General features: G+C 43.5%; 1 long non-coding RNA gene across 1 annotated transcript in view; it reads left to right on the forward strand.

Moving 5' to 3' along the window:
* Positions 1 to 758: 758 nt before the first annotated feature.
* The window catches only part of LOC119151443, a 47,959-nt gene continuing 29,563 nt past the window's right edge, over positions 759 to 19,154 (forward strand). The window contains exon 1 of the long non-coding RNA XR_005105421.1: positions 759 to 973. This is a non-coding gene — a long non-coding RNA (uncharacterized LOC119151443). The remainder of the gene's footprint in view (positions 974 to 19,154) is intronic.

Below are 19,154 nucleotides of genomic sequence, written 5' to 3' on the forward strand. Positions count from 1 at the left end.
TATGAAATCCTATTGCTTGCCCATAGCACATCTGTATTTAAACTAATAGCCACAGCATTGCACTTGCAGTACCTCTAAGTGTCTAGCACTGCTCCTGAATTGGTGTGAGGCAATGTATATGTGCAGCATACATGACCTGCAGCCCACAGAGCAAGTGGAAGACTGGCAGAGGTATTGTGTTAGCTTGATGGTAGTAGATCCTATGTATTTTCACATTATCATTGGACAGCACGTTGGTTTTTTGTTTGTTTTATTTTATTTTATTGCACAAACATGTTTCACAGTTCTTTTCAACCCTTGGTAAGGGAAAGTTTCTCCTCCCTTAAGCTAAATCTTTGTGAGGATCATCATTCTCTCCACCATTGATTTGAGGTCTCTGTAATATGGAGACCATCACAGGGATTTTTTTGGATGCTCTGCTCTTCATCTGGACAAGACTGACATCCTTAGTGCTATATGCATTCTTTTCAGCCATTCTAATAACTAGGAAAGACAGGAAACTAAGCATTCATTATGATGTAATTTACGTGCTGACTTCTGTCATGGCAAATCTTTTTAGTTGTAAGCAAAGTAATAACTACTTTAAATAAAGAGTCTTTTGCCCCAAAGAAAAAGATTAATCTTTCACAGTTTGCTGTATGAGTAGCTAAGAGTGTTCCCCGCGCAAGTTCTCTGTCTATACACACACTATGGGATATTGCTATGCAAAGAATTCCTCGTTCAGCAAAATACTCCAACACACTCAGCTTTGACCATGCTTGAGGAAGATTTTGCTGTAGCAACAGAAAAAAATATTTGTTCATTGAAGCAACAGTTAGCAAAAGCAGGATAAAGGAAGATGAGCTGCGTGAAGAGTGACAAAGTGAAATCAAACAAAAATATTTATCGGCTGGAATGGGAGCAGACTTCTATGGACTGATGCGTAGATACTGGATTAAGCACCTGCTCCAGAGGAACCATGTGATGAGAGGCAGTAAGTAACAGATCTGATATCTCTTATCTGACAGCCCCCTAGATTTACATACAGAAAATCCTGTTAGTAGCAGCATATGGTCCCCTGAGGCTCTATTGCTCCTCACAGTTGCAGCTATTGCTAGTTGAACAGCACAGGGCAAAGAAAGGGAAAATGTTCCTTAGAAATGTTACTCCCAAGTGGCTGTTGCTTTTGAAAGGTGTTTCTGTTAATCAAACTGAAAGCATGCTTGGGAAAGCCTTTAGAAAGCATTTTTACAAAGCAAAGAATATCTGTGTAAACATGTAGTGCAAGTTTAAATCTCATCTAAAGATGGAAACAATGCAGAATTATACCAAATACATTTAAAATGCAGGGAAAATACATCTTTTGGTAACATTCTTCTCTAGTTTGCCTGTAGAAGGATGATCTTCCTTGTTTGTGATATGAGCAGCTGCTAGCATTTCATCTTAAGGCTTCTCAAATCTTCAAAGTCCTGGAACATACTTTGTCATACATCCATAATGACCCACAGCTTACACAGAAAATAACAGAGCTGCCTCTAGCCCATTGGCCATGAAATCATTCTCTAGTGATTCCAATCTCATATGGCCTTGTTAAATTGCCCAGGCTAAATCATTTGTCAGGCTTACCCAGGAATAAAATTATTTTATGCTCTTGTCAAGTGTCATCCAGCTCTGACAGCAGCATTCAGTGTTCTGTATTTCTCCAAACCCAAATTGGAAAACAAAGCCACCATCACCTTTAGAGACAGGAAATTACTGTAGTGAATTTTACAAGGGCTAAAATTCACATGTGCTGGCTCATTAGTTCTGTGCAGTGTTTCCTTCCAATGTCCTCTGGATCCAGATATCTAGATCAAGAATTTTTTATGTATTTTGAATAGGAGTCCGCTACAGAAGATGGACTTGAACTTTTCCTAATTACATCTGCATTTGACTATCAAAGATTTGTAGCTATGCCACTGCTGTTTCTCTTTATTTACTTTTTTTCAACTTGGAGTGTAAATAAATGGGAAAACAACCTAAACACCAGAACATATTTCTTCCGTAGTTAAAGCACTGAAAATCAGTATGTGCTGTATGGCATGACAGCAATTGGATTTGAGACAGCTAACCATTGCACTACATGGTGTCAAAATCTGTTGGGCAATAAAGATACTTTGCTGCCACTGCTCCTTCAGAAGCAGCTTCCAGTTTCTGGTACCAGAATCAGCCATCATAAGGAAACACTAGAGATGTCAAATGATTTCACATCAGATGTTGTCTAATACTTCACCTGGAAACCTGCTTCCCTCTTCTTTGTTAAGGGTCATAGAGACTTGTGCACATTCTTATTTTTAAACAAGGCTCATCTAATGAAAATGCCAAATGGATAGAGTGAAATGTACGTGTAAGCATTCCTGAGATGAAATTGTAGCCTGGCCCACAGTCAGTCTCCTACTGACTACTGGACTTAGAACAGCAGCTGAGTGTGTTAAGTCGCAGGTTTAAAAATATTTTAAATGCTTTCTCTAAAGTCCTTTTGCCTGGAAAAAAGAGTCAATGGTAGAAGTAAAACCCTAACCACACACATCTGCAGCAAATCTGTATTACCCAGCAGCCAGGGCAGGTGCATGGTGCTACACAGTGAGCTGTGCATAACAGTCTCTCTCCATATGCCACGTTCCACAGCCACCACAACTTACATAGACGCTTACTAGAAAAAGACCAAGAAACGCAAATGAGCACAAACAAGCTGAGTGCAAACTCTTCAGCTGCTGTGTCATGTATTCCCACCATCAAATAGTTCTTTCCTGTATTTAGGAAACATCTCCCAGCTCATGATCTCCAAGCAACAAAAAAGCACTCATGAATTCAAGATTACAAAACTCCCTTGGTGCAGTTAAGTATAATTATTCTGCTGCTGTCTTTTCCTCTTTCTTTTTCAACTAAAGAAACAAAGGAGACAAATTAATCACCAAGTTTTGCCACCTTTATTTTAGTTGAACAGCTCTTTTGTCCCTGAGTAGTCATCTGGATTCCTCCTGGCTGAATACTGTACTGCTTAATTGGGGAAAGAGGAATAGATGCAGGTGTGAGATGATTTGTATCAAGACTTGATAAAGGAAACAGAGACCAAATCTACTGGCCCTCAATTTGCTAGTCTGAAATTGTTGTTAGAGCAAGTAATCTATCCAATGGGACTTTTCCACTGGGCATTGGCAGCAGTGTGCTCTGCAGAATTTATCATCTTTCACAAATTCACCACGTGAACCCAATCCAGAGCAAATCTAGGCTTTTTTTGGTAGATCGGTATCTCTTTTCTAAACTTATGATGATGAAAATAAGTTTGTATGTATGACTTAAAGAAAGGAAAGAAATGGTACTCTTGAATTCTCTGTGGTTTATCACCATTTCCAAAATAGGAACTATCTTTCTCCTGGTGCCGTCTCCACCTTCCCAGTCAGTGCTGGAAGTGGTGCAAAGGAAAGCTAGGATTTTGCCTGTGATGAGTTGATAGCATTGACATGTAAGTTGATGACAGTTTTGGTGGTTTTGAGGGATTTTGTCCTCCTCAAATCTGTAAGACATTACTAATAATTTCCCATCAAATGTTTAACCCATAAGTAACATTTTTCTACTGAAAGTGTTCTCTGGAAGAGCTATGCCTTTTCACAGATTTTCATGGATTATGCATTCACCTTGATCAACTTCCCCATTCCTCCCTCAAAATGCATTACAAAACAGGAGAAAAAATGTTCCCAGATAATTTGCGGGAGCGCATTATACTTGCTCAGTGCAGCCTAACAATTAGTGTCACTTGGCATGTTACTGTCTTTTTCTTTCTAGAAGCAAATTCAATAGCTGTTTCAACAGAAAGGGGGTGGTTTTGGCAGCTATGTGACCCAGATACAAGCCTCAGTTTGAGTATATTTTCAGCATTGCTGTCTTGGTTTATCTCAGGGTTGGGAATCTGAAGCTCTCTGTAAGCATCCAGCTGCAGTGGAGTTCGGCAGCTGGAGTCCTGGCTGCTTGCTTAGGGCAAAACATTAAGGGCCAAGCTGCATAGAAAATGCCCTTGGCAACTGCTCAATGGAGGGAGGAGAGAAGGCAGTAAGAGTGGGTAAAACAGATCCTGGAAATAAGGAAGACAAGAAGGCTTTGCTGCACCTGAGCAGGGGACATACTTGTATTATGGGGGCAGGGTTATCGGAATACAAAGGTTTGGGTCTGGTTTCCAGCTTTCCTTTGAGATCCCCCTCAGGTCAAGAGTGCAGGGCAAACAGGGATAGTTTAAAGCTCCTTTCTGCTCTCAGTCCCAGACCAGGGAGCTCTGCAAAACCTAGCATGGATTAAGGGGGTTGTTAACAGGGGGATTCACACCATCCTGCTTTCATCACCTCCTAGCCTGGGGAACGGCAGTGTCCTGTCAGAAGGTGATTTAGAGCAGGACTGGGTGCTGCTCTGAATGTCTGTGCTCTGCTCTGCCCACAAAGGATTCCACAGGAATATGAGCCAGCAAGTCAAGTGCCTCTAATGGGACAGTGTGTTCATTTTCCTGCCTCCAACTGCTGCCTCTGCCAAGGATGTGCCAGCATGCTACACAGTCTGCCTTATCCTCTCCCTGGCTTGCTCATTGTACTGAATTTTGTAGGCTGGCAGTAAGGTGGCTGTGCCAGCTTGTTGTCACCTAAGAAAGCTTGTGTATCATGGGGAGTCTTTGACAGCTTCATTTGGGCAGCTTTGTTTGTTCTCTACGCCGTATTAGCAGCACAAATGGGTGGAAACTGGATGAGCTATCCAACCTCCAACATATGATCTGGGATAAGCCAGTTACAGTAATATTTCCCCTGCATTTTGTGACCACCGCAGGAGGTGGGGGTTGGCATGGCTCAGCATCACCTGCATGTTCCTTATTGTGCTGCAAATTGTGTCCAGCAAAGCTGGGGAGGAAACCTAGCAGGTGACAACAGTGCAAACAGATTGAGAGGATGACTGTGGAGCTGGAAAAGATGCCAGGTATTTCCAAATGTCTGCCCTTAAACACATCAGTCACAATGACTGGACCAAGAGGGCCTGTTGGTTGCTGGCTGGTGGTTCTCAAACACTGTTCTTACTGTCCCTCCGTGGGCCACTTTGGGCAACCTTTGCGATGAACACAGAGGCTCAGTATGAAGAATGCACACAGCTATCTAACACACACAACTGATGGCTAAGAATAACAAACTGCTCTAGGTGAAGCATTCATATGGTCACTACCATGTAGCACCCATAGAGAAAGGTGGTCTTGCACTGACCTTAGGTTCCCTGCTGGCCAGCATGCCAGTGGTTGGTTGAGGCCCCACAGGAGCACTCAGCACCTTGAGCCTGTTCTTAGGCGCTCTGGTATGTTTTGGTTTTGTCCTATCTGATGTGGATTGCTCCCTCCCCATACACGTTTCTGACAGTCTCTGGTAATGGACATGCTTGAGCAGGAGTGTGAACAGCCACCCCTTAGCCTGGACTGGAGACTTAAAACTGTAGGGCACAGCAGACTGATGACCTTGGGTTTTGTCTGCCTTTGTAGACACTTACTGGGCTACAGGGGCTCATGTCTTTTAGTTGCCTTGCAGGTCCCAGCCAGAACATTTCCTATATTTGTTTTCTGCCTTCTGGAGCAGTCTGCCACAGACAATATCCTAAAGAAGACTTCTGTGGACGTTTGACCTCACTAGTCTTTGAGGGACCCCAAATAACCCCAGTAAGTCACAGTGGACTCCATAGATTTCCTGCTGGCATTTCTACGCACTGTTTCTGGTAGGAGAGACAAACCTATATGTGTTCATGCTCTTTTCTGATAGAGTGATAGAAGGTGAGAGCAGTCTTGTGGCTAAGTCTCTGCCAGCCACTCTGCTAAGTGAGGCAATGTAGGATTTTTATTGACAGCAGGGTAAGCATACATCTTCGCTGGCCTGAAAGCTCCCTTCTAGCTCTGTGACTCAAGATCCCCAAGGATGATCACAAGGCTGGGCAGCTGGCATTTAATGCTGGAGTCAGAGGAGCTAGTGGTAAGGCACAGGGAATGAATGGATGGTTGCAAAGTATGTGTGAGATTTTAGGATCTGAGGGCTGTGCAGGGTAGTTGCACTGCTTCTTCCTCCCTCTTCTACCCATCTGCAATCACATCAGGCAAAGAGCAGCAACTGTTCTAAGACAAACGAGAGGTGTGTGGATAGAATGCATATGTAAGAATAAGGACTTGCAATAGTGCATCCTATCCAGCATGGACCTTAAACAGGAAAGCCCTACCTGAGGCATGGCTTAATTTATGTGTGTGTTGCCTCTGAATGGTGTATTGTCAGGTACACCTTTACAGGAAAGTGGAGTCTTGATCCATAGGTAACTAACAAGCTGCCTACAACCTGTTAAAATTTCACCACCTTGATTACTGGAGTTCACAGAAGGTGAGGAGTTAGCCAGTTAGGAAATGTGCATATCATGCAAGCCATAAATAATTATTTGTACTTATCCCTTAACTGATGCCTTGAAGCCATAGAATGAATGAATGGAGCTTCCAAAATCCTTAGGCAGAAACTTACTGTGTGTGCTTCTCTTCTTGCTTTTTCTTGTTTAAACAAATGGGGAGAAACAAGCCATAACCAGAAATGGAGGATATTTTAAAGAGAACATGGTCCTATCAGTTCAAAGAAAATATCAGTTACATATACGGTTGATACAGATGACACTTATGCATATATATGCACACTAGGCACTCTTTCCTAGCTGCAGGTTCTCACTAGATTTCCCCAACCCTGTGATACCAGCTTCCATGCTCTCCTTTTTACCTGTGTCAAGCACATTAGTAGGTTTATTCACTTAAGGTGAAGAATACTTAAGATGCTTAAAGTGAAGCATATCCTTCAGGGTTTTGCTGGACAAAGGCCAAAGATGTGTAGTGTTGCTCCTGTCTTAACACATACATGAGACATCCACTAATAAACAAATTAAACAAGTTCTGTCATGTGCTAATGGCATCCTCCCCCACCTCCCCCACCCATTTGGTAGCCTGTATGTTTTCCAGTGCAGATGTTTTTGAATGCAAACAAGGAGAAAACGGTACTGAAGTGGTCAACATTTTGGTTTTCCCTTCATTCCAAAATTACAATTTTAAGAATGATTTCCCCTCAACCCTCTCATTTGTGTGTGCCTTGGCATCTAAAATGGCACCATTTGTTGTGGAGCCCTGAAAGGAGCAGAAGTGCTGACATGTAGCTTCACTCCAGCTATGGGAAAGTGCCATTATAATTAACTACAGGGATTCTCTTCATTGCCAGTAAAATTATGATGTATTTCCCCCCTGTAACCTGAAAAACAGCTCCAGGGTTGAATTTTTGTCCCAACGCTTACTTTTAATCTTGCATGTATTAAAAAATAAATACATTTTTTTGAACTTTGATCCTCTGCCAAAACTTGTATAAGCAGCAGTTCATGAAATAATATGTTTCTCCTAATTTATGCAAAGAATGGAAAAGCATTTGCACTAACACTACAGATGGCTGTGCCCTGTCTGTAGAAGCCATGTAAACACATTAGTGGAGACATGAAACTTCTGTGCTCTTATAACACAGCTATAGCACCAAACAGCTCTATTGGTCTAAAACCAATGCCTCTGCCACTCTGAGAAAAACTGATGGACAAACTATTTCTTTTACACTACTGTTATGTTTTCCAAAGCACTTTAGAAGTCAGTGATGCATGAGCCTTGGCTAATGCTAAGAAAAGCTGCTGAAAATCTATATGGGTTGTATGTTGAATAACCCTGTTTTCTGAGCATGCCTCCCAGGCTGCCCGTGTCAGGCACATCCTGCACTACAAAAGATCACTAGTATTAGTTCCTGCACCTAGCTAAAAATGATCAGCTGTGAAGCTAGACAAGAGGCTCTGGCCATGTTGAGGTTGAGGGATGGCTGTGCAAGCAACAGCGATGTTTCCCCTGGGGTCAGCAAGCTTGGCATAAAGCCTTCAGCTATCAGGAGCTGCCTGTGGCCATTGATTACACCTCTGGAGCATGCAGGGCTCCCTCAAAGGCTGTCTCAATGGAGAGCACAGTGGACCATTCAAGTCCACAGACAACAGTGTTGCAATGTGACAGCCATAACACAACAGACATCCAAAATGCAGTAGGCTGAGCAGGTTAGCCAGCTCTTCTGTGAAATGGCTCTTCATGCTATTTATTCCTCAGCAGCAGCAGCTCTAACAGTATGCTTAAACAGATATGTAATAAAAAGATCAGTGGAAAATGACCACTGCAGCCCAATGAGTTGAAAAGGCTCCATTATCATGCAGTATTTGAACATCCCTCTTCCACACCTCTGAAACATCCGTGATTGCATTCAGTGTCACAGCATCTTGGGGTGTGTGCACGTGTCTTCAGTAGGCTCAGCATCTAAGCAGTGTCTTTCATGAGCAGATACCTGCTGCTTGCTTGAAAATATTTCACTGGGTGATAAAGCACAGTGTTGCACGAAGGCTTGCATAAAACATCTGCAGAGCAACTCTGGATAAGTTGCTGATAACCTGTGTTTCATCCCATTCCTCCTGCTGTTTGGAGCACATCTGCTGCATACGTTGTAAATAAGGAGCCTACTTATGCACAGAAAACAAGAGGTCTGATGAATGACAAAGAAATATAATTTGTGGGGAAGTAACCTGAGAAATTGCACTGGAATCTTTTCTCCCATAAATAGTGTGCCTTTTAAGCTGACATTCAACATCCAAGTCTTGTTACTGAACATGCTGAAGCATGTTACAGTGAAATCCTTGACTGTGATACCTTAGTGGACTTCACACAGCAGGGGCAGTCCAGGCTGTGTAATGGCTTTGGATGGAAATGCAGAGCTGAAGCACTGAAGAACCCTCCTTCGTTGAAAACCGCTGTTCAGGAAAGGGCCATAAAAGCTTGGGCTAAAGCAGAAACCCTGTGGGACTTTCTGCTCTGGGCCTGCTGTTTGTCAGAGTTCATGGCAACAGTCTGGGTGCATGAACTGCTCAGATCTCATGCCCTCCCAAGCCCTTTCCCCCACTGTTCATTAATCTTTTTTTGTAAGACTCCTTCCAGTTATAAGCTCCAGCTCTGGCTTCTCATTAATTGCCACTTAATAACTGGGCTGGTGGTTTGGACAATTAATAGCCTAATAATTGAAGAAGTCTTTTGCCTCTGGGTTGGAAATTCAGACGCAACATACAGCAGTAGTCTGGGGAAGTCATTAACATCAGATGGCTCACTGGCAGTCAGCTGAAATGTGGCAGGTACCCTCATTCCCCTCCTCTCTGCACAAGGGACCATGTCACCAGCTAGCACATCCACCGTGCTCCCACGGCCACAGGGGAACAGATGGATCCAGGCAATGAAATGGGTCCTCAGCCCTCATAGACTCCATGGCACCGTGCTGCCCAATGCTGGGAGAGACATCAGCTTGTTCCTGTCCTACACTTGAGACAAACCCCGTGAGTCCTATGGGCATCTGCAGGCCAGACAGACTGACCTGGGCTCATGCCCAGCACGGACTGAACTCGAGGTGGATGGATGAGGTCAAGGTTTCAGCTGCCCAGTTAAAAAACATTTGCCTGGCCCACTTATATTCAGACTGAAGCCTCATTTCTTATGCAGCTGAAGTTACATTCTAGCTTGTCATTACTTATTCTCTGTGACCCATATTAATGTCTCTGTTTTAATTATCTGTGTCAGACTGAGTGCACAGAGAATTCAGTGCTGGTGGATTCACAGCAGTGGAAATGGAGACCCCCTGCCCTGTACAACAGCTGCTTGAAGGTCCTCTTCAGAGCCATGCACCCCCCATCTGCCCCTAGCCAGGGCCATGGACCCTGCTCGTGCCACCCCACAAACCAATTCATGTGTGCACTGTCTACTGTCTATCTGCAGACAATTTTATTTATTCCTGCACCTACAATGCTAGACACGTGCAGATGCAATGAAAAATTCAATCATTGTCTCAAAGTCCAATTTGTATTTAAAATGCATTTCCACTCTGCCCTTTGCACAGCTTACTGCAGGTGGCTGGGGGAAACATGCACCTGTATCTCACAGGGAACCACTCCCCCTGGTACTCAAGTCTGCTGACTGCAGAGATCCAAAAAAAGGCCTAGAAAGGTCCTGGTAAACCCTACTTTTTCAGTGTGGGCAACTCTGTGCAGATGTGAGTCAAACTGGCAGATTCCCAAGTGCCCTCTGCACGTCTCTAATTTAGGGGCCTTGCAGCATTAAAATATGCAAGTCTGCCTCAATTCACAGAGCAGTTTTTTAGAGCAAACCTGCCATCATCAGTGTCCTAAGCTGGTACTGTGGACAGTGATGGGGATGTGGAGGTTAAGTTGAGGACATCAGTTTCATTCTGTTTCTGGTACAAGGACAGTAACTGCTGGTCAAAGGGGAGTGGCGGCAGTTCAGCATGGTGGCATCTCTAAACGCTGCAGCTAAATCCAACTGGGTTCATGAGTCAGATGTCTTTCTAGCATGGCATCAGACAAGTACCTGAAGACTACAAGGAGTTCGTTCTTTCTATTTTAAGAGCTGTGTGAACAGAACTAGAATACTGCAGCTATTTTCCATAACTACACACTTACAGTCCACCCAGATCATGCAACAAAATCCCAGGCTTGGAAAAATCGTCTTCTCATGATCAGTGATTTCTGGTGAGAAATCACAAAGCAAGGAAAAAGTGTGAAAAGAGAACAGAAGCTGGTGATGCAGGCAGAGAGAGAAAAAAAAAAAAAAGAGAGAGAGAAGGCAGGCACAGAAATCAGTGCAGGAGAAGTTATGCCCAAATTCATCATTGAAAGGAAAGAAGATATTAAGTGCAATTGTAGATGTGGAAAGAAAACAAGATTGCCTCTTTGAGCCATCTGAAAATATAGAAAATGTCATACAGCCCTATAAAAGAGGTTGGGAACAAATGACAATGTGACTTCAAAAAAGCTCATGGTGCTCTTTAGATCAGCTAGACCTGACATGGCACAGCCTCAATGACAGGGTACCTCTGGCCCCGAAGAAAAAGGAGCTCCAAGTTACACCCAAACGTCTGTCATGAAACCTTCCTCACAGGGCAGTGGCTCTGCTCCCTCAGTGTCAAATGTCTCCTCGCTCCACCAGAAATTCAACTAACCTGCAAGAAATTAGGTCTTCTCCACTGGCAGTCTGCCTGACTCCAGACCTTCTCCTCTGATTCCATTACAGAAACAAGCTTTTTCCTCAGGTCAGGCTGAAAACGGACAGGTCTTTTCCTAACCTCGGAATTTTATGAAGTCACTTAAGTTCAGTCTCTAACACTGTTTCCTGAGGCAGGGCATTTAATTCTGCAGTACAATAGTCTTTTGAAGAAGATACAGTTTGCTGAAAAATGACCCATTCAGCCTTAAAGGAAGGAAATAAAACTTCAGGTGTCAAATCACGGTACTTTGATTCACTGAAACCAGACAGCACATTTCAAAAGATTAACAATAAAGTCCAGCAAATAACTTCTTATCAGAATTTGCCCATAATTGACTGAATTCCAGCAGAGACAAGAGATAATGAGAGGCTGCTCATCTCTTGGCCCAGGCCAGCAGCAGTGCTGTAGGTTGTATCTAGTGAGCAAATCGCACCAGCCCTGTCCCTCTAGGGCTGGATTTTAAGTGTTAAATTCTTGCAGCTCTGCCACTGCTGGAACACGCCCATGGGGCCTTGTTCCAAATTTTTGCAGCATGTCATTTGGCCCTGAGAGGGTATTTCTTGTTTATGTTTCAGAGAAAAAGTTACGCTTTTTTCCCCTCCCAATCAATTCACTAACGTAAACGTCCTCAGTGCAGAATTTCTAACATCGACAATACTGTACATCTTTACCTCTCCAGAGTATTGCTCTCTTCTTTGCAGTAAAATAGGTCTGCCGCAGTGGGAAAATTCTCAACCTTAACTTATACACAGCTGCTCTCTTTTTTCTTGGGAAGTGATAGAGAAATACACTAGCAATTGTTCCCATTCTCTGTATTTATTTTATTATTCACACAAATGTGAATCACTAATCAGCATCTGTCTTAAATCACCTTAAACTTCCTGACTAGCTTGCTTTGTCTTTTCTCTAGGCAGCCAGCCCAGCTGGTTCCCATAGGTACTAGCAAAATAAAACCCTGAGAGAGAGGTCTAACGTTTGATTCTTGCAAGCAAAAGCTTCTAGTATTACAGCCCAATAAAGCATCAGTCAGCGCCTGGCAATGTTCCTTTCTTCTGCTGCATTAGCCCAGCCCCTCCCTGATTTGCATTCCCGTCAGTGGGCAGGAACCTCATTGAAGTATTGACCAAAACAAAACCCATTCCCATCAATATGTACTGTTACCATTAGCCATAATTTTGTTCATTCATTGTTATACACAGTGACAGCCTAAGCCCAGTGTGAGTAAAGGGCTGTAGTGGCAGTCTTCAAGGCTGGTCTGTCCCTTTACGTAGTTTCTGTACTCGGGCAGCATGTAAAGGGAGGGCCACATCAGCTGGAAGAGCTCTGCTGTCAGTAATGGCACTGCATCGATTTTGACTCATTCAGCTTCCAGTTCCTAATGCTCAAAGGGAGGTTGTTGACATCTGTATTGCATACCTGGGGCTTTCCCTCTTTAGGTCATACTTAGAGACAGTGTTTGTCCCCAAATCAGAAATGGTGCGCAAGCCTCCGAAATGCATTCACTGGCTTGTCCCAGAGGGTGAAGGATTGTTCTAAGGGGAGGAATCAGAATGTGACCAGTCTCACCAAGCCCATCACCATCCCACTTGTTTTGTATGTGAAAGAGAAAAAACGTGGCCTGGGATGGTACTTTCTAGTAGAATAAAGTATTTGAGGTATTAGTTGTTCATCTCAGGGACCAAACAAGCCTTTGAGATAAAAGATGGACCATGGGCCAAATTACATATGATCTGCTTCTGCTTCTCTCGGTTTGCCTCCTGAGACAGCCTCGACTCAGTGTCCGAAAAGTGATTGACACCAAGCCTAGATGAGAAACAGAAAATGGGATCCAGAATAGCTTGCTGCCACATCTGACATCTAGGGAGTGCTGTGCCACACTCTGCAGGCTGTGTCAGCTCCAGATGAGTAGCTATGCCTTAGTGAAACAGCAACCTTTAGCCTGCATCCCTTGACAAGAGATATGAATATCAATAAATGCAAGAAGGCGTAGCAGCCCCTCAGACTCCTGGTTGGAGCCTGACAAGCCGCTAAGTGCCAAGTTTGGTTTCCTTTTGGCCTTTGCCAGATGGGAGGAACTGAGCATGTTAAGACACCGAAGAAGAAGGGCATATCATGCTCACTGGGAGCGAGGTGGAGGTTTGACTGTGCCTGGACCCAGGAGAGGAGGTTGCAGTGAAGAGGAGAGTTACTTGAGAACTGCTGTGAGTTTTATTTATCTGGCCAGCAACATCAGGTAGCCACAGACTGAGTCAATCTGTGCATGGCAGAGCATATAAAAAGTTGGAGGTTACGGGAGTCTATGATATAAAAACATCAGAGGAAAGAAAGGAGGGCCAGAGCTACACGTTTTGTGCAGTGAGCACAGACTAGCAAAAGGAATGACCCAGAGTGGCCCTGCAAGCTGCTACACTTCAGCTCGAGCTCCACAGGACCAGGAAACCAGAACAATGCAGCTCAGGTGGCATGAAGAAGCATGTCAATGTCTTCTGGGAGAGACTTGTGGTGATGGCAGGGGGTGGTCTCCCAGCAGATGTAGCTCACAGCAGAGTATGCAGTGCAGGCTGCTGTACTATGGTTCCCTCCGACCTGTGTATAATTTCTACCTTCAACCATTTTAAAGCCAGGAACAAGTGAGAAGCCTAACCCATCTGGCTTCTGTCCTATTTTCTTATACTTCTGTTTCAACAGTGCTAATATTCTGAATGTTCTGGATGTTTCCCGCAGTCTTTGTTTGGCCAGAATGTGCCATTAGTTACTTTTGCTACTATCTTAATGAAATGGGGTTTTGCCATTCATTTTAAAGTGTGAAGGACAAATGCAGGAAGAAAGAAATACAAATGGAAGAATAAAAGGGCAATCATGTGCTTATGAATAGGAGCTCTGATATTTTACAAGTACTGTTAGAGACATGTATAATGCAATTTATGTCACTGAATACAAATAACTTTGCTTTTGAATGCCAAACAGGTGAAGTTAAAGTGAGACTGTAGATGCCACAGTTGGAGCACTGAACTGGGAGTCAGGAGACTTGCATACTCTGCAGGGCTGCCACTGACCTGCTGCATGAGTGCAGGGACATGCTGCGTGTGTCTTACAGCTCAGAGCTGCAATGGTGTCAGAGCATTGCTGTGCTGAGCCCTGCAATGCCAAAATTCCATAGTGCTCTCACAGATGAGTCCTGATGGTTTTAGCAGAGGCAGGTCCTTGACCTCAGCATCTGTACCCCACCTCTGCCAGTGGTCTTTGTCTCTGGCAGGGGTGGTGGAGATTGCACTGCTGATGAAAACCCAGAGGTAACTGAGATGTGGATGCACATCCCAACCTACCACCCCAGCTTTGCGACCAGCACAGTCAGCAGCCAGGGGAAGCAAGTGGCAAAAGCTAGTAACATCTTGATGGGCTGCAACTTCATTTGCAAGAGCTCATCTGTGAAAACCGTAAGTAGGGACATCAAAAGTGATAGAAAGAGCCAAGACTCCCTGACCTGCCTGCAGGACACAGGCCTCTGGGGACCAGTGTTTGAAAGGCATTTAAGATCCTAACAAAAAAATTCAGCTACTTCCAAAGTATCTTTCTCAAAAAGCTCCTGAAACTGGAAGAACCTGTAAATCATGTAAAATTTAAGCAGCATGAGGTATTACAAGGCCTAAGCACCTTCCAAAAGATGTAATCTGTTCATTCATATTTGTTGCAGGTCCTCTCAGAGTAAGCAGCACGATGCCACAAGCACAGCTCACACTGATGGTGCCCTGATCCTATCTGTGCACTGCTGTAATAGCAGGTTGTGCAGAATTATCATAAGAGCCCAGGTTTACCTTCTCCCATTCCCAAAATCTCATCAAGAACATTTTAAAAGGAGTATGCAGGTTTTTTTGGTGTGGGACACTGGGAAACACTGTCTTTCCAAGCCATATCATAAAAAAACATTTTTCTTCTCACAGTCATTGAGACATTTGGGAAAACACTTTGACATTCACCTTCTAGAATGCAGATGTCTGATCATCTATTTAATTTACAAGCCTGTTTATTATAAACTTATAAAAGATTTTTCAACAAGGAAAGGAGCAAAATTGTTAGATGTTTCAATAATCACTTCACTAGAGAAAAAACAAAAGTGCCATAAAGACTCTCTCTGTGACTGAAGAAGAAAGATGTAAAAAAAAAAAAAAAGGTTGGTAGTTCTTGAAGAGTTGAAGCAATCTCCAGGAATCTAATTAGCAGAAAAATATGCTCTTTCATTGACTTCTCAGTCAGAAGAAATGCAAAAAGTAGATCTGTCTATTCAAGCTCACAAATGGAACAGAAATAATGTTATGCATATATTCCTTGGAGCATTCTGGATTATGCATGGTTCTTCAAGACTTTACCAAATCTGCATATTTTTGGCCTTTAGCAAGATAAATTATGAGATGATGAAAACTGTACTTTCTATCCTGATGTAAAATATCTACTATGTCTCTTAAGAGTGACTTAATTTTACAACTAAAATGAAGACTGCAGGTTCAATCTGCACAGACAGATTTTGCAGCTGGAACCAATGCTGAAAGAATATTTACATTTTTCATCTGATTATGGAAAATACCTAGAAAACCTGCTGTTTGATAACAGCATCAGGTTTCAGCACAAACCATGACACAGCTATAAAAATTCCTCCTTACTTGTTTGGGGTTTTTTTTGCCACACAGCACACAAGGAGTACTTTATAACCCCAACAAGCTGTGCAGAATTAACATGATGCTAAAGCTTCATTTGTTCCAGGAACAGGCACAGGACTGAGGACCCAGAATTGGCAAATTTGACTTCCATGGTTAATTGTATTGTCACTTTATGTTATCACAGCAATTTGAAAGCACTGGCTAATTGGTTCCTACAATGCAACTGTTACAGAAGTAAATACAGCCTTCCTGATGAACTGCTTTTGCTACCCAGGTTGCACACCTGTGCGTGGCTGTTTTAACCTGCTCCAAGCACTGAATGCCCCTGAAAAGAGCAGCTCCCCATCTCCATCCCTGCTTGCTCATCCCCAGCTGCTCTCTCGGGTGGATGCAAAGGTCCGTGCAGCTGCATGGTGGGAGCAGAGCCAGACTCTCCCTGTCTGCGTTCTCTCTGGTACACCCTGCAGCTCCTGAGAGATGGGGCCAGTGGACCAAGCACAAGGGTCCCCTCATCCACCCCCTGCAGCACCTCCTTTTCTGCAGTGCTGGCTGGCACAGATGAGGAAGGCGCTGGACAGTAAATGCTTTAAGAAACACAGTTCGTCCCTGCTGGATTGGGGTACAGCCAGGGCTGTACCCAGGGATCCAGCAAGCCACCAAGTTGGTGTGGCCCTGCAGCTTGCAGTGGCTGCAGGCAGGGTTTGCTTTCAAGGTCAGTGGAGACCTCAGGCTCTGGATGCCACCCGGGAGCAGGCTCAGTCTGGGCACACATGCATTTGTGTGCTTGCTGTTCTTCCTGGTACCCTGCAGCCCATGGACTTTCACTAGCTCCTAGAAGCGGGCAATATCAACTCCAGCAGACTTGGAAATGAAACAGAAGTTGCTCTTGGATAAATTATTCAAATTTTGTTTCTATTTAAAGCAACTTCATGGACTTCCCAGTTAAATAAAATATGAAAGTGGCATGATAAAGCATGTAATCAACCTTACGCAAGCTGGGCAGGAGCCGGGGAACAGGGCTGAGTTTAACTTCCTCGCCTTGTTTACGGTTACAGGCCAGACACCAAACCCCATACTCTTGCCATAGGCAAAATGCTATGTTTTATCTTTTTTCCTGAGCAAAGGCAGCAGGATGGGAGTCTTTTGGGGAATATCAGCAGTTTTCTGCTAGATGTTGATTTGGGGCCTAGCCTGTTGTGAAATGTTTCAAATACTGATAAAGGTATCAGTGTGCACTAAGATGCTGGTGATGGAGCTCTTCAAACAACAGGTGCTCACCTCCTTCCTGGCACAGTCCAGCCTGCCCCAGGGAGCATCTCCCAGCACCTGCACAGCAACAGTTTGGGGCTCCAAACTGGGAAAAATCCCATGCTCAAACACTACCGGGCACTGCGTTTTGCAGAGAAAAGAAATTAAAAGCATCAGCTTGAGCTGTGCCATTTTCTCAAAGCCATGGAAGGGACTTCAGCCTGATTTATTTCCTGTTATAGAAATAGCCATCACCTCTTCACCCATCAAATTCTCACACGTAAAAGGGGAATAAAAGTGTTTCTTCTTTCCACATTCTGCTGTGAGTAGGAAGACCACCTTATCTGGTCTCTTACCAGTGAAGATCCAGCATCTTGTACACCTCCCAGTTTCTCTCACAGCTGGTAGATATTTCTGCAATTTTATCAGCAATGTATCTAATTCCACATGGCCCAGTTTTCACAAATGTGGCTGGCTTGGCTCTGGTTTATTCTTTGTACAAAAGCATTAGCTGAAATGCTGGTGGTTTTCTTTCAAATCCTATTTATTCTTCTCTCTCACTAACTCTCTAAGCAGAATGTGTTGGGTTGGTTTGTGTTTTTTTTGTGGTTTTTTTTTTTTTTTCAGAGGAATTTATATCAACACCCCACCTTCCCATAAATATTGTTATTATCGTGATTAAGAGCATATGTCTCTGTTTGGTACATCCAATGCTATTGCAGAGTTATGTCCTAATTGTTCTTTTGCAGTAGAGCAGAGAATTGGATTTTAAATATGAGCTTTGTTTTATAGGTCATGTGGTGAACTTGGTTAGCAAACCTGGGTAAACAAAAATAACGAAAAATATTATTGTTTTGAAGGAGACAGATTTATTCATTTATCTTACAGAACAAGTCTTTCATCTTCTGGAATGTGTGGCTACTTGGATCAATGCAATATATCAGCTCTTCTGCATAACTAAAGCTTGCTCCTTAGACACATTAATAAGTGCAGATATTCTTATGTGGCATCATGCTGGAGCTTTATGTTCCTCACCCTTTCCCCATTCAAACATTTTAAAAGCTGCAGGTTGGCTGTCCATATTACTGCTAAAAATCAGAACTGAAAAAATTCTAATAAAAATGCAATGTTCTCTCCCCTGTAGATGAAACTACAAAATCTCAGAGTCTTTGACACCAGGAATTCATATGGGAGAAGGATTTGCAAAGGTCTGAGAGCTATCGCTTCCATAGCTGAGATCCCAGGAAGAAGGAAGATAATGTTGCCTGTGGCCAGAGATCTGTCCCTGCCTATGAATGTGGCAATTTCTGTCCAATTTTGCATTCACGGCCACCCTCTGAGAGGCTTTTAAAAGACACACAAAATCCAAATCCCAAATTTCTGGCTATACCTTAATTAGTGTGCCCTTATCCATCAAATTCCTTACCCTGTAATTGGCTGTGCTACTCCTGGCTGATTAATTTGCCCTACAGCCAGTTTTATCCATTGTTACGGACATTTTTGTGTTGTTGCACCCATTGGCTTTGTGCAGAAGGGGCAAGGAACGAACCCTAAATGTGAAATTGCAGTGTTTGCTCCCCCTTTTTTGATGTTTCTCCTCTGCTATCGGCACAAAACTGAATTTTAATTCAGAGCACCTCAGCGTGGAGGACTAAATCCTTATATATAGTTAGGGAGATGGGCATTTTTTGCTGGAAGTTGAGTCAGGGCCTCAACAATTGCCCAAAGCTGTGTGTGTCTCCCATAAAACTGCTGCATATCTCAGCTCTCCAAATGGAGACAGCAGCCAGGAGCAGAGCTGTGTTCCTGAGCTACTAAAGGCTCTAAGATCATGGTAGCAAGTCTCATGTTTTCTGCAGCAAGAGGGTTAAAGGATGCCAGGGAAAGCACTTCTCAGGAGCCAGAGGGACTTGGCTGAGTGCAAGCCGGGAAGGAAGGATGCAGTGGGCAGAGAGAGAGATGAGGCTATAAATCCTCCTTATTTCTGCTCTGCTTTACTGAGTGTCTTTGTACTTTTTCTATTTCAGAAGCCAAGCATTTAATGTTCAGTAAAATGTGGCTTTCCTGAGCTGAAAAGCCTTATCTCATC

Source organism: Falco rusticolus, chromosome 7, assembly GCF_015220075.1.
Source record: "Falco rusticolus isolate bFalRus1 chromosome 7, bFalRus1.pri, whole genome shotgun sequence".
Taxonomy (NCBI): Eukaryota; Metazoa; Chordata; class Aves; order Falconiformes; family Falconidae; genus Falco; species Falco rusticolus.